Source organism: Corvus cornix, chromosome 2 (assembly GCF_000738735.6).
Source record: "Corvus cornix cornix isolate S_Up_H32 chromosome 2, ASM73873v5, whole genome shotgun sequence".
In the NCBI taxonomy this organism is placed as follows: Eukaryota; Metazoa; Chordata; class Aves; order Passeriformes; family Corvidae; genus Corvus; species Corvus cornix.
Genome location: NC_046333.1, coordinates 124,326,408 through 124,340,447, shown reverse-complemented (window position 1 = coordinate 124,340,447; position 14,040 = coordinate 124,326,408). Strand labels below are relative to the sequence as shown.

The 14,040-nt window shown below is 36.5% G+C and overlaps 1 long non-coding RNA gene across 1 annotated transcript; it reads left to right on the top strand.

The window, feature by feature from the left end:
- Positions 1-9,739: 9,739 nt before the first annotated feature.
- Positions 9,740-13,660, top strand: LOC104692802. The gene is made up of 3 exons (XR_752409.4): positions 9,740-9,863; positions 10,317-10,488; positions 12,699-13,660. It is a non-coding gene; the product is annotated as an uncharacterized LOC104692802 (long non-coding RNA).
- The last annotated feature ends 380 nt before the right edge of the window (positions 13,661-14,040 follow it).

Genomic DNA, 14,040 nt, shown 5'->3' with positions numbered 1-14,040 from the left:
AGCCATTAAAAACAGTACTAATTAGCTGAAGAGTGGAGACAGTAATACAGGCTGCATCACTTCCTTTCATGCTTAGGGAAGTTCATGTTCCAGACAAATAATAATTGATATGTAGTCTTCCTTAATTGTGGTTGTTAACAGCCAGTATTATAATGACAGGCTGACAATCTCTGTCTAGCCTATTGTATGTTTATTTCTGAATCCAAGAACCACTGAATAACGTTTTTGGTTTAACTTGAACTTCACAGAATGTACTTTAAATGTCAATGTAATGAGAGTTGGGCAGATAACCCTAGCTTATGAGTTATTCCTTACATGTCTCCAGGTGTCAGCTGTTTGTCTTGGAGGACTGGATGTCCATAATTACATGGAATTATGGCATGATACATTGGAGTAAAATAAACAGATGGTTTGAATGGGAATCAAAAAAAAAATTCTGCATTAGATCCATAACCAGGAATGCTAAGCATCTAACTAAATTTGAGTGCACTAACTGTAGCCTAGAGAGTAAGAAAACCATACAGTCTTTAAACAAAAGAATGCTTTGATTTCCCCTTCCAAAAATGCATTCATGTTTTAAAAATCTACATGTACATGTGTGCACATGTATGCATATGTACTGCATTTAATGCAGGAAGATGGTGGCACTCACTATAATTTAGTTTGTAAAAACATGTCAACTATTATCCTCTATCTTCACTTACCATATTTCTTCCTGAGATAAAAAAAATAAATTTAAGGTGATTTTTTTCCTTCAGGTACTCTGACCAAACACTCAGCTCTCCTATAAGTCAACAAGCTAGAAGAAAAAAAAAAATCACAGTAAAAGCAGAAAACTTAATTTCAGGGAAAAAAAATAACATCTGAAACAGTACACATTAAACATCTTTAAATTATTTGATAAAATTGTTTTTGATATTAAGGAGTTTCAGGCATTTTAAAGCTGTTTTGAGCTTCAAAATTATTTTATCACTTTCCACCTGTTTTTTAAATAGAAAATAAACTGACAAAACCCTGCCCAAACCCAAAAAATACCAAACCCCACAACTCTAGTCCAAGGCAATTAAATGTAATCAAAGTAATATGTGAGTGAGATTACAAGATGAAAAATATTGAAATTCTAAATGTTACAGTTCTTAAAATATCTAACTAAATATATTTTTTCCCTTACCATTTCCTTTGTTGTCCATCTACTTTATTGCTCTTCTGTTATCAAAACTTCCTGTATATTTGGGTTTGAAGGAAGAAGTCTGTGGTTTCAGAATAGTGTGCTGAGTTAGTTGATTTGGATTTTATTGCTGACTGTGAAATCTTGCATAGGTCACTGACAGCAAAACCTTCCTTGCTTTATTTATTTGGGTAGTCAGTCCCATTAAAACCCCTTGATGAAATTCTGGCCACACTGAACTCAGTGGCAAGACTCCAGTTAATTTCAAGGGAACAAGGTTTTTTCTGATAGGATTCTAGACTGCTATATATTGGGCAGTGTTCCTGCCCATGAGAGGGGGTTGAAACGAAATCATCTTTAAGTTCCCTTCCAACCCAAACCATTCTATGATTCAGTGATATATCTAAATAAGCAGATAAACATAGTCCCATCTTGCTCTTCAAGGTGAGGTTTGTCATTCACATTGCCAGTATTCCCACACAAGGAAAGTGACAACTTCATCACAGGCTACAGATTTCAAGAAGGGAAAGAGCCTGACACTTGTTAGCCTCTTGACATATCCTAAGCTCTCCTTCATACAGTCTCGATGATTCAGGCACCTGCAGGGAGGGTGCAAACTTTGTTGTACAGACAACAGATGTTTGGATTTTAGTTCTTCTACAGTAATGTGAGTTTCTTACCTCTTGAGAGAACTCGGCGCTTTGATGAAAACCCTGACACTTTCATTTTTTTTTTCTTTTTTTTTCCCAGTCTTATTCAAATTGTTTATCAACTTTCTGGATGTAGGGGTAGAATGCCCCCTTGACAAGTTTTCTGATGATATGAAACTGGGGGAGTGGCTGATCCACCTGAAGGCTGTCCTGACATTCAGCAGGACCTCGACAGGCTGGAGAATTGGGCAGAGAGAAACATAATGAGGTTCAATGAGAGCAGGTGTTTGGTACTGCACCAGGAGAGGAGTAACCCCAAGTACCAGCACAGGTTGGGGGCTGACCTGCTGGAGAGCAGCTCTGTGGAGAAGGACCTGGGGGTCTGAGATGACAAGGTGACCATGAGCTGGCAGTGTGTCCTTGTGGCCAGGAGAGCCAATGGTATCCTGGGGTGCCTCAGGAAGAGTGTGGTCAGTAGGTCAAGGGAGGTGATCCCTCCCCTCTGCTCAGCCCTGGTGAGGCCACATCTGGCGTGCTGTGGCCACTTCTGGGCTCCTCAGTACAAGGAAGACAAGGAGCTACTGGAGAGGGTCTGGCAGAGGCCACAAGGGTGATGAGGGGTCTGGAGCTTCTCTCTTATGAGAAGAGACTGCGGGAGCTGGGTCTGTTTAGTCTGAAGAAGACTGAGAGGGGATCTCAGAATTGCAGATAAATATCCCCAAGGCAGGTACCAAGAAGATGGTGCCAGACTCTTTTAAATGGTACCCAGGGATGGAACAAGGAGCAATGGCCATAAACTAAACCACAAGTAGTTTCACCTTAACTGGAGGATGAACTTCTTTACATTGGGGGTGGCAGAGCACTGGAACAGGCTGCCCAGGGAGGTTGTGGAATCTCCTTCTCTGGAGACATTCAAAACCCACCTGGCTTTGTTCCTGTGTAACCTGCTCCAGGTGACCCTGCCTCGGCAGGAGGGTTGGACTAGAGGATCTCCAGAGGTCCCTTCCAACCCTAAGAATTTTGCGATTCTGTGATTTTTTACCTATTACTTTCTTTTCCTGCTGTTTCTCACATAATATACTCTTTAATTCAGGAAGAGTTTGGTGTGGGTCAAAAAAAGTCCTTTAATTCAACAATAATGGCCATGATTTTGCCTCAAGTGTACAAATCCCATTGAAGTCACTGGTGTGGCTGTGATTTCAGTGGGTTTTGGATTAGGCTCATATCAACTTAAGGTGCTGTTGGCAGAAATATCTCAGCAGTAAACAGGGAAAGAGAATAACTTATGGTACTCTTCTACACTGTAGGTTCAAATTAGGGAATAGTTCTGACTATGGACTAAATAGGGAGTATGATGTCAAATATAATAATTCAAAAACCCTACTGAACTAATGAGTGAAGTTGCATAAGACATGAAGTCCCTTTTTACAGAAAGGACTGGAGAAGGATGCAAAAGCAAGAGAAGATGGTTACGAAGCAAAGGTAGAAGAGCAGTGTACCTGACATGTTAAACAGTTACCTGTGTTCATATTCACTTATTAGGGACTCCTGCTGTGGTTTTACAATAGCCAAATCTTAAAAGGCTTACTTATAAATTAGTAAAACCCAGGAAGACTATTTGACTGTAGTAGGGTTGGTAACACACAAATATTTTTATACTTGTATATACACCTATGTTCACACACATGAGAGCAAAAATAGATGTACAATTTACTGTGAAATATTAATAGCAATCTTAAAAAGTCTACAAAGGCTTTGGTAGATTTTACCAATCAGATGCTGGAAGTTGTGGTAACATTATCAAGGTCACAGAAACAACACTGGCTTGTACCTCTAAAAATTGACATATTAGCAGAACTTCACCATTAGAAGAAGGCTCTGGTATTTTTTAATACATATTCACTGTCTTTCCACCAACCCTTACACTTGCACTTCCTCTGTTGGGAAGATCAGAGAGAAAAGGATGCGGAGAACTGAGTTTGTACAACTTAAAAAAATTAGAGGGGTAATGACTCAATATAATTAAAACGTTTTCCCAGTGACAAGGGTCACAAAACCCTCAGAATTCTGTCAGATATATGGTCTCACTGTCTGTGTCAAAATTCTAGGTTTAGTTATTTCTTTGGAGGAAGCTCACGGATTTGACTTTCCCTCATGATTTTCTCATATGTGGTTTTGTGTTGTCTTTTTTTCCTCTTTCACAGTCTGAAGCTTTTCATTGTATAATAGTCTCCTTTCTGACCCAGATCAACTGCAATGAATGAACAAAGACAGTTCTGGAAAAAAAAGAGACATTTTTTAAAAATGGTGGTCACTGGATATAGGCCTTTCGTTCTCCCTGTGCTAATGGTGTTGATGGTGTTTTCAAGCTGTCTATCAAACTGGTTTAAATCTTTTAACATGCTATTTCTCACTCTCAGTCCCCCACTATTTCTCCTAGTTGTCATTCAAATTGTTCCACTAAGAGAACAAATAAATGCATGCCATGAAAACTAGCAAGATGATATAATGAATGAGTTACAATAAATGCCTCCAGCATAAAACAATTATGTACCTGCTATTGTCAAAAACATTCAACATTCCCTTTGTTGAAAAGGAAACAGCTATAAATTATTCACTGGGGCACTGTAACTCTTTTCTTTTTTTCTTTCTGTTTTTTTGGTTGCTTCCAATTAATTCTTCCCTGAACATCCCTAGGTATTTAGCTGAGGGTAGAAATTTACATGCAGAGAATTTTAGCTGTTTCTTGGGATTGTCAAACTGAGTGTCCAAATTAATAATAATAATAATAATAATACCACCATATTTTCCTGTGTATAATCAGAGCTTGGTTATGAAAAAAGTGTCATTTGGGATCAGTACAGGTTATATTTGTCTAAGGGTAAATATAAGTGGTCCTTTAACCCAGAGCTTCTCTCTTTCCTCACCTTGCACTGCCCTCAAGTCTCATTTTCATTTCAGAATTTACTTCTTCCTGTAATATGCACCCCAACATCATGCTATCCTTATTTCCTTAATGACATTTTTTGTGGTTTTTCAAAGGGTAGTGATTTCCTGTGGATTTTCAAGAAACAATGCTTTTAAAAAGACTTACTGAAGGTGCAGATTGTACAGTTCTGGGGAAAAAAAAAAAGAGCAGTTTTTATATGTACCATATATGCACCACCCAAAGTAAGAAGCTTCCTGACAGTCTGCCTTCATGCAGTGAGTGCCAGAGCAATGTCAAAATGCAAGGCTGGTGTTCTGTCCTCACTCAACAAGCTGTGGGATGAGGCCTAAATGGGATGCTTGTTCCATTTTATTTTCAACAACACAAAACATCTCAGCAGGGCATCTGAAGTAATTAAAAAAAAAAAAACAAAACAAAAAAAGATAAAATATCTTACTTTATTCAGGAATGAAACTGTGCTCATTTTATTGTTAGCAGTATTTAATTTTATTCTAAAGGTGGGCCAAGCAAATGCTTATGTTTTGCATAGCACTAAAATGTGCCACCAAAAAGGTCTCTGGATTTCCTCTCCTGTTGAAAATCTCATCCTTGTTCTTTCTGCCTGTGCCTAATAACTTGTCCAGACAGAAACAGCGATGCCCAGCTGAATTTGAAGATTTTTAACATTTTGGTCGTGAAGGGAATGTCTCCAAGGTGGGCCATGAAAGCTGTGGGTGCCCTGGCTACCTCTCCAAGCTGAAGGATGTTTGTCTGCCAGGTCTGGTGTATGCAACAGTAGATTTTAGAGTGCAGCTGTAATTGTTAGACTGGACTGTCTGTAGTATCCCAAGGCTTAAATGAGGAATGGCCTAGGTTAAATGCATCTGGAATGCAGGAGCCACACCATTTAGCTAAGAGCACTGTAGTGGCAGACAAAAACTGTAATTACTTCCCATCAGAGCGCAGTGTTCAGTCATGCTCTTCTGGTTCACAATCAGCATCTGAAGATGATGTAAGAGGCACTGGTCATGGAAGAGAAAAGCAGTCATTATGAGGCAACAATCTAAAATCCAAGAAGGAGAAACACAAAATGGTGATTTTTTTTTTTCCTATGGTTTGATGAAAATTACACCTTCTCTATTTTTTTTGAAATAGGTTGTTTATTTGCTATATGTTGGTTAGATATATGCTGGTTTGTAGTGAATCAGTGTCACTAAGGATTCACTAAAAGGAAATATTGTCCTTTAAGTTACCAAAATCCATCTGACATTATGCAGAGACATGTGATCTCAGCCTGGCCCATCAGACACTTCTCATTTGAGTCTCTTTGTAATCCTGTTGTACTGTGTGTGAAACAGATTAAGTAAGAAGAGTACAATCAATTTAGCAAGGATATTATATGAGGTGGTTGCTTGTGATGCCAGGAGACTATTCTCAATGGCCCAGGAGGTCCTCCCAGTTCTCAGTCCCTGTAATTAAAGCAGCTCTAAGATCAGTTAAATTTGGTGATAAGGTTAGCGCAGGTGCTGTAATTCATCAGGCACTGCTCACTGCCTGCACTAGAAATGTCCTTCACAAGTTCACTCAGAGGAGGTGCTGGAACCAGAGCTATAGAATTATTTTTGGATTGAAAGGTAGGAGATCCTGTATCAATATCCTCATCCAATCCAAGAGAACCTCAATCATAAAATCAAATGGCATTAAGTGAGCAAAGAACAGAATGGTCTGTTGTGTCTGGTTGCTGTTCACTTAAAGATAGTAAAAAAAGGAAGAAGTGCTCAATACATTTACTATGGGTTGGTTTTTTTCTGATTCCCTAACAATACTTAATAATTTAAGGATTTTTGTCCATTAAAAAGTGCAGCTTAACAAGGAATATTTTGTTTAATGAGATTTGTATCCAAAGCAAAGGAAATGAAAAGTTAAATTGAAAATCAGCCTTCTCCTTCTGTTGCAAATGATGTCTACGTCCCCTTGTGAAATTATCCTGAAAAATAAAAATGTTAGGAAATAGAAAAATATATTGTTGATATTTTCAATTCCCCCCACCCTGTTCAAGCATATTTAACTTCATAGTTAATGTCTGAGTTTTTAACTTCACATATTTCAGCAAATAAATTATTACATGAAAATTATTGGTTTAGTCCTACTCACTGATACTGCTAGGCACCAAAATAGAGTAACAATTACAGTAATTAAAAAATTTGTAATAAATAATTTGAATGCTATTATGTGTATGCATAATTTTTGATGAACACTTAAATGGTTTTAAGGAAAACCACAAGGTATTTGAAAGCTCAAGTAGTTTAATGCCTTGTGCTAAAAACAAAATGCATTTTGGGACTTCCATTTTTAAACACTTATTTATCAATTTATCAGGAAATGAACATGAAGCAAACAAACAGATGTACTTCATATGCACCTAGACAAAAGTATGGCTTTAAAAAAAATCAGCATTTCCAGAAATTAAATGCTGCTAGACTTTTATTTGCTGGAGCCAATATTTAGTGTTTTAAAAGGTAGATATTCTAAGCAGTAAGTGTATTAATCAAATTTACTTTCTAAGACACTTCTCAGATTGCTCACTAGTTGTTCACAACCTAAAAAGAAAAGAAAAATTAGAACAGGGGTAGGTTTCCTCAGACATTGAGTAGGGTTGAGCTGAACATTTTGTGTATGCAAGACAGCTCTAGCAGCTGTACATGTATTAATTCAAAACCTGGTGCCCTATTTAGTCATGTGTTGGCTCCTTGGCCCATGGCTTCTTTATTTCTTCATAAGGATGCCTACATGTGAGTTTTGTAACCATTAAATGTAATTAATAGCAGAACATTGCTAAAAAGTCAGACATAATTGATTTCTTATTTTTTCTGTGCTAAAGATCAAGGGGCTATATCCTTCTTCCGCCATTATGCATGCAGAGCTATAGGAGAATGGACCCTCTGGGACAAGTCTAATATCCGGTACACTGCTGTCTACCAAAGCCTTATTATAAAAAGCTTTCTACTCTAGCCAAGCTGTGAAAAAGCTCATGCTGTAGTGGCTGCAAAATGAGCAACTTTGATTATGCAGTCCCCATCAAGACTAAGGTTATAAGTTAGCAAATTGAATTCCTGAGAAGAACTATTCATCAAATAAATCTGAATACCAACTGTTTTCAAGGAGATTACAACCCATTTTGGGGTAGTAAGAAAAGATGATGTGTTTGATGGAGAGTTTTCTCTTGACAGTATCTTTTACTTGTAAAAATTAGAGCTAAGTGAATATTAAATCAAATGAATTTCAGAAAAGCCACAAGTATTTAGGAGCTCAAATGAGTGAACAGTTTGTGTTATAAACATAAGAGATATTATTTTAACAGATTCAAACAAGCAAAAAATTAAATTCTTCATTTTTAAAACATCAGAACAAAAATAATTTGCTTTCTTCATCAAAATGAACTTTTTTGACTTTAGCTTTGAACTGAATGTAAATAAAAAGTCATATGCCTTATTTTAGGGGACTCTGAGGTACAGAAAAAATCCTGCTGCAATCAGGATGTTTATGAGATCCTATTTCAAAATGTTGATTGAAGAAAAAACGAGTATATTCTAAATGGTGTTTTAAAGAACACATTATTTTGACATTGATACATCTTGATCTTTTCATAATGGTTAATATAATTTTGTTAAATCTGCCTGTAACTGAAGAGAAGCCACTCTTCCTTCTGCACAAACTGAAGAGCTTTTCCAAATGACGTAAGAGGTGAAACTCTTGCTTTCTCAAGGAGAGCAGTTTTATGTAAGATGACACAAACCTCCTGTTTTCAGGGGTTTTATTTTTATATAGATCCTGTCTGTACTGAAACACGTGAGCCATTTTCTGAAACAAGTGTGACAATGCCGTATAGACACTATATGAAGATTTTATTGGTAGGATTTGAATTTTAAAAGTAATGGTTAGAATCTAAAAGGATGCAGATGCTACAACACAGAGAATTACAGCACCTCTGTGTTGGCCTTGTTCTATTACATGTCACCCTTTGCAAAGTGTGTGGAAGGTTAAGTGATGTAGCAGGCAATGTGTTGAAAAAAAGCACCAAATTGCAAGGAAAACACTGAGGATTTTGTTTTCTGTAGGTCTTCCTTTTTTTCCAGAGCACTGGCTTCCAGCTCTCTCTGGGATAAGTGGCCATCATTCCTCAGCATTTCCTAAAGACTAGACTATGCCTTTCTCTATTCAATGCATGTGTTCCTGTGGATTCCACTCCACCGGACAAGTACCAGGAAAAGCCTCTTCAGAGGCTTCACCCACTCTTAGAGACAGTAGGTCTTCAGAAACTCACAAAATTCCATTTTCAAAGGCATATATTTTACCACTTTGCCAATGAGAAGGCTGATTGCCCTAGTGTTTGGGAAACTTCTATCTAACCTATATTTATTAATGGTCAGTTTGTGTTCTTTTTTTTTTTTTTTTTGGTTGAGAATAACAGTCTTCAGCTTTGTTTGATGTTTACTGCCATTGCATATTCATAGACAGAAATCACATTTCCCCTCACTCCTTATTCTGGTGGGCCAAACAGGTCAAGTTTCTTTAATTTTTCCCATATAAGAAAGGGTAGTACTGACCACTGTAATGCATTTTCAGGGTTTCTTTTTCAGTTGTAATTGACCTTTTTAAATAGCAATGTCCTAAATGGTAATCAGGATTGTGGATGGGATGATTAAAAAAAGGAGCTATAGAATGAGAAATACAAAACTTAGGAAAGGAGATTTTCCACATAGCTTTACTGCAATTTTATGATTGTTTTCTCCAGACAGACCTTTAAGTGTACACATCTGTGAGAGACATCTCCTCTCTGACACCGAAGGAGGCTTTTTGCAAGCACTTTAGCCACTCTCTAAAAGTTCATTAAACTGTTAATTGAATCCAATTCATATTATACAAAGCCTCTGTTTTTATTTCTGTTTCAATCAAATAGAACTCTGGCTTTTCCTGCTTCCAGATTATAAATTGCCTTGTCACTGAAGCATCAGAGAGGCAACAGGGAGGATGGAGTTTTTCATTTTGTCCCATAGCCTCTGCTGGAAGGAACACTAGCTTCAGATCCTAAAATCTTTTGACTACCCACGGAGAGGTAAGTGCAGAAAGAACATCAAGCAAAGCTATTCCTGAAGCAATTTAGCTCTTTGTTTATCGAATGGTTGAAATAATAGAGTACATTATGCAGAAAGGCCTTGATTGATATACAGAGGCATTATATCTCAGTGCCACAACTCAGTCTCACCCTCCAATACAGGCTGATGTGGTTTATTTTTGTGTTACTTATTCAGTGAGCTTTCTGCCTTATCATCTGGTATTGAAATATGACTTCGAGAACAAAAAGGTTTGAAAATAACTTTGAGAGTGAATTAAAAGGGACGAATCCAAATCTGTTGAAGTTTTATTCAGCAGTGAATAGCTTATGAACAAATTTAATGGCCCTGCCTGCAATCACTTCATACTTTTTGGTAAATATCTATGGTTTTTCTATGGAATTCCTTCCTAATATATTAATAGTGTGTTGGTGAATTTCTGTTTTGTTATTTAGTTGCACAAGAAGAATGTCTGGCATGGAAAATTTTGTCATCTGATTTGGGAAGGCAGCCCATGATCCCAGGATAATTCTTCATATTTTTCTCTTGCCTCATCCTTTCATCACAGAAAAGGAAAAAATACTATCTCACTCTCTTGGATGATACTTCTTTCTTCATATATTACATGTAAGGATTATTTTCTGTTTTTCTGCTGTGTCTATGCAAGGATATTGAACAAAGCCTATTCAAAATAATATAAAAAATGAATACTTAGATATTAGTATTGAATTAATCCTTATTTGAGTAGTTTAATGGCAGAATGAATGCTGAACATAGCTAGGTATTTTTCCTTTGCTTTGAAAACAAATACTTGCTTTGGTTTCAGCTAAAGTAGGCACGAGGCAGAAAAACACTACAGGCATGAGAGAGAATTGTTTACAGGTTTAAGTCTTTTCAACACTGCAGTCCTACTCATAGCATGTATCTCCTCTTGTTTTCAGAATTACTGTGTAACATCAGGACAAGTTGAGAACTAAGATCACACTGTAGTGGTGTTTTTCTACAAAACAAATATATTTTTAAAGAAAACTATTGTTAGCGAGGCCAAACCAATATGTATGGTTTTATATTTCAGTACATTTTACACAAAAAGAGATAGCAAATGCAGAGTTTTTGTATGAAACTTGCATGTTTCAACAGGTATGATGTGACAACTGATGAATCTTAGCCATCAGAGATGGTTTGGTAGGAAAGATCGAGATGGAGATGTTGATGTTGAGAAACAGAGAAAATAAGATCTAACTTGTAATCTCTTTCCCTTAAGTAGCTGCAGAGTTATGAGTTAAATATGGAGCATCAGTTTTGTCAGATTAAAATGCAGCTAGGTTACAAATATTTTGAGACAGATCTCAAGGTCTCTCTTATAATGTCTCAAAATCTTCCCAGACATAATTTTCAGGACGAGAATAATAAACAATATGTGCATTGGCTAATACATTCACTGGCAGGGATACACTCAGCAGGAGTGAGACACATGCCTTCCTGATTGTCACTGTACAGTGTGTAAGTATACTGATAGGTGAGAAACATTAAAAAAACCCCAACCAAACAAACCAAAATGTGCTTTTTCATTTTACATAGACATTCTACACTAAAATTACTTGCACTCTGAAAATAAACACATACACTGTTGATTCAAGCTCTAATTTACATTCAGGTATCTCTGCTGCTCTTGAAAATAGTTTCCTGCTCTTACCAGAGAAAACATTTCTACACCAAAGAAAGGATGTTTGTATTAGAGAAAGCAAAAGACACTGTATTCCACTGTGGATAATTAACAAAATGTTTATTTTTAAAAATTGATGGTAGTTTACAGATCTATTAACATTTTAAATGGCTCTTATTAAAAAAAAAAAAAGCACCAAATTATTTTATAGATGCCATGAAGCAGCTATGATCTATTATACAGGAAGACTTATTCTGCTGCAGTTTGCTGGTATGCACATGAAGTTGAGAGAGCTAGACCGAAATAAAAACTGTGATTAAACCAAGGAAAAGTAATCATAAGAGACAATGTTGCAATAACAGTGCAGGAAATCTCAACATGAAACTGTGTATAAGTGACAGATGACTTTATTTTAAAATTAAATGAAACTTGAAAAACACTGTGGTCCTCCCAGATCACTCTCTCATACTCACATGTTCACAAACACCAAGATGCTGGTATCCAGGTGATCTGTCTAAGAGAAGATAGGAGATGAGACATCAGTTTGTGGGTTGTCCTCTTGAGGTTTTTGGATTCTTCTTAGGTTAATAACCATACACTTTCCTTGAATTGGGCTTTTTGTTCCTTTAGAAAATAACCACAATAACTCTCTTCACCTTGTCCCACCTCTGTGAGCACCAGGATTTAATCATTGTCTTTCCTGTCTCCACCTGAATGCCGTGTGAAGTCCAGCCTGAATGTGTGATAGGATTTTAATGATCTGCTAATACCACATGCATCTGTGCCTGCTCATCATATAGCTTTTTCCTGTCTTTATCTTCCTGGTGTTTCCACAGCTGTGTTTTCTCAGCCATTGTCCATTCATACTAATTTTAACATTTCTATTAAAATTCTCTACATAATTAAACTGTAACTATAACACATTATAATTAAACTGTAACTATAACACATTTACAGTATATGTTATATAGTAACATATACTGGTACTATAACACATTGTGTCTCTCCTCTCTGGTGTCTGAACTCCATGAATTCAGGTTCATGGAACTTGGATGCTAATTTAATTACTTTAGGCCTTTTGTGATTCTTACAACATCAATATTTAGAATCTAGAAGTAATAAATTACAGCAAACTTTTCTTGCTTTTCTTGTTTTTCTTGCTAACCTCTAGGCTGCATGAATAACAGGATGCGTGCCCACAGTCAAACTGCCATGAAACTGTTCTACAAACCATAACTGTGTCCAGGGAGACAAGGTTAATTTTGTACAAACACATACAGAAGAAACTGGACATTTTGTCAAGAACTTTTCCTATGTATTCTTCAGAACAAAACCCCTTCTAGTGTATTTTTGGATGCATTGGGCTGTTTCTGTGACTGGTGCTTTCATTTATAGCACAGCCAGTGTGCTGTAAAGATGTCTTACTGTACATGAGAAATGGAACTCTATTTTTATTCAAGAAAGTCCATTCAGAACAAGTACCATACCCAGTTCATATCCATGTTTATCCTGTCCTAACATAATGTATAGGACACAGGTAAAAAGAGGAAATACTAAGACTTCAAAGAATCTTCCATCTGTTCTAAATTCTTTGACAAAGCCAAGAAACCACAGTAATTGCTCAGATTGTACAATCCAGTAACAGAAGACTGTCACTAGCCTTGCATTCCCAGAATATAAACAGTCTTTCACACTTGTGACTTTTTTTAAGTTAAAAAGATAAAAAGCATGGGCTTCTTTGTATATATAGATGTATTTGGAACCAACAGTAATGCTTGAATTGAGGTCCTTTTCTTTTGAAAGAGGCTTTTTGCCTGTCCAATTTACTTTTCCTTTCTGAATACACCACTACCAAATGTACTGATTTTCTGCAATGTACTGCAAAGCCTCTTTCATCCCTTCCCCTGGATACAAGAGAAACTGTGCTGCTAGTGCATGATGCATATTTTAGAACTTTATTTGATACCTGGAACATTGGAGGAATGACATTTCATTGAAAGGATGAGAAATATATTGCTGTTTTGTTGGTGAGATTGTTACTTAAAGAACTGTAAGGGCACAGGCTGGTCACCTGTTCAGTTCTGTAAATCTAAATAAGTAAAATAAAATTTAAAAAAATAGTCTAAACATGCCACTACAGTTTCAGAAAATCCTTCATATACATTCTGGGTGTAAAGGTTCAAGCCAAACAAGTTTTTTTTTTCTTGTATTCTGCTCAATTCAACCATCAAGCAAATGACCAAGTCTGTCACAGCATAGGTATCACATGCATTCATACATATATTATTTTCATATAATGCACTACTAATAAATACTTGTTACTGTGCCTATTTAGTGTGTATATGTTGCATAAATGTAGTCTGTAAATACTCACATTCAATTTAATCAGTACAAATCTGAGCTGCAAATTCCAGATCTAAATAAATAATTATTAAATTGGAAGCAAATTAGTATTTGACAAGAGGTAAACAGATTTGATGTTTTTACGTTGTCATGCCATTTAAGCGGCTTTA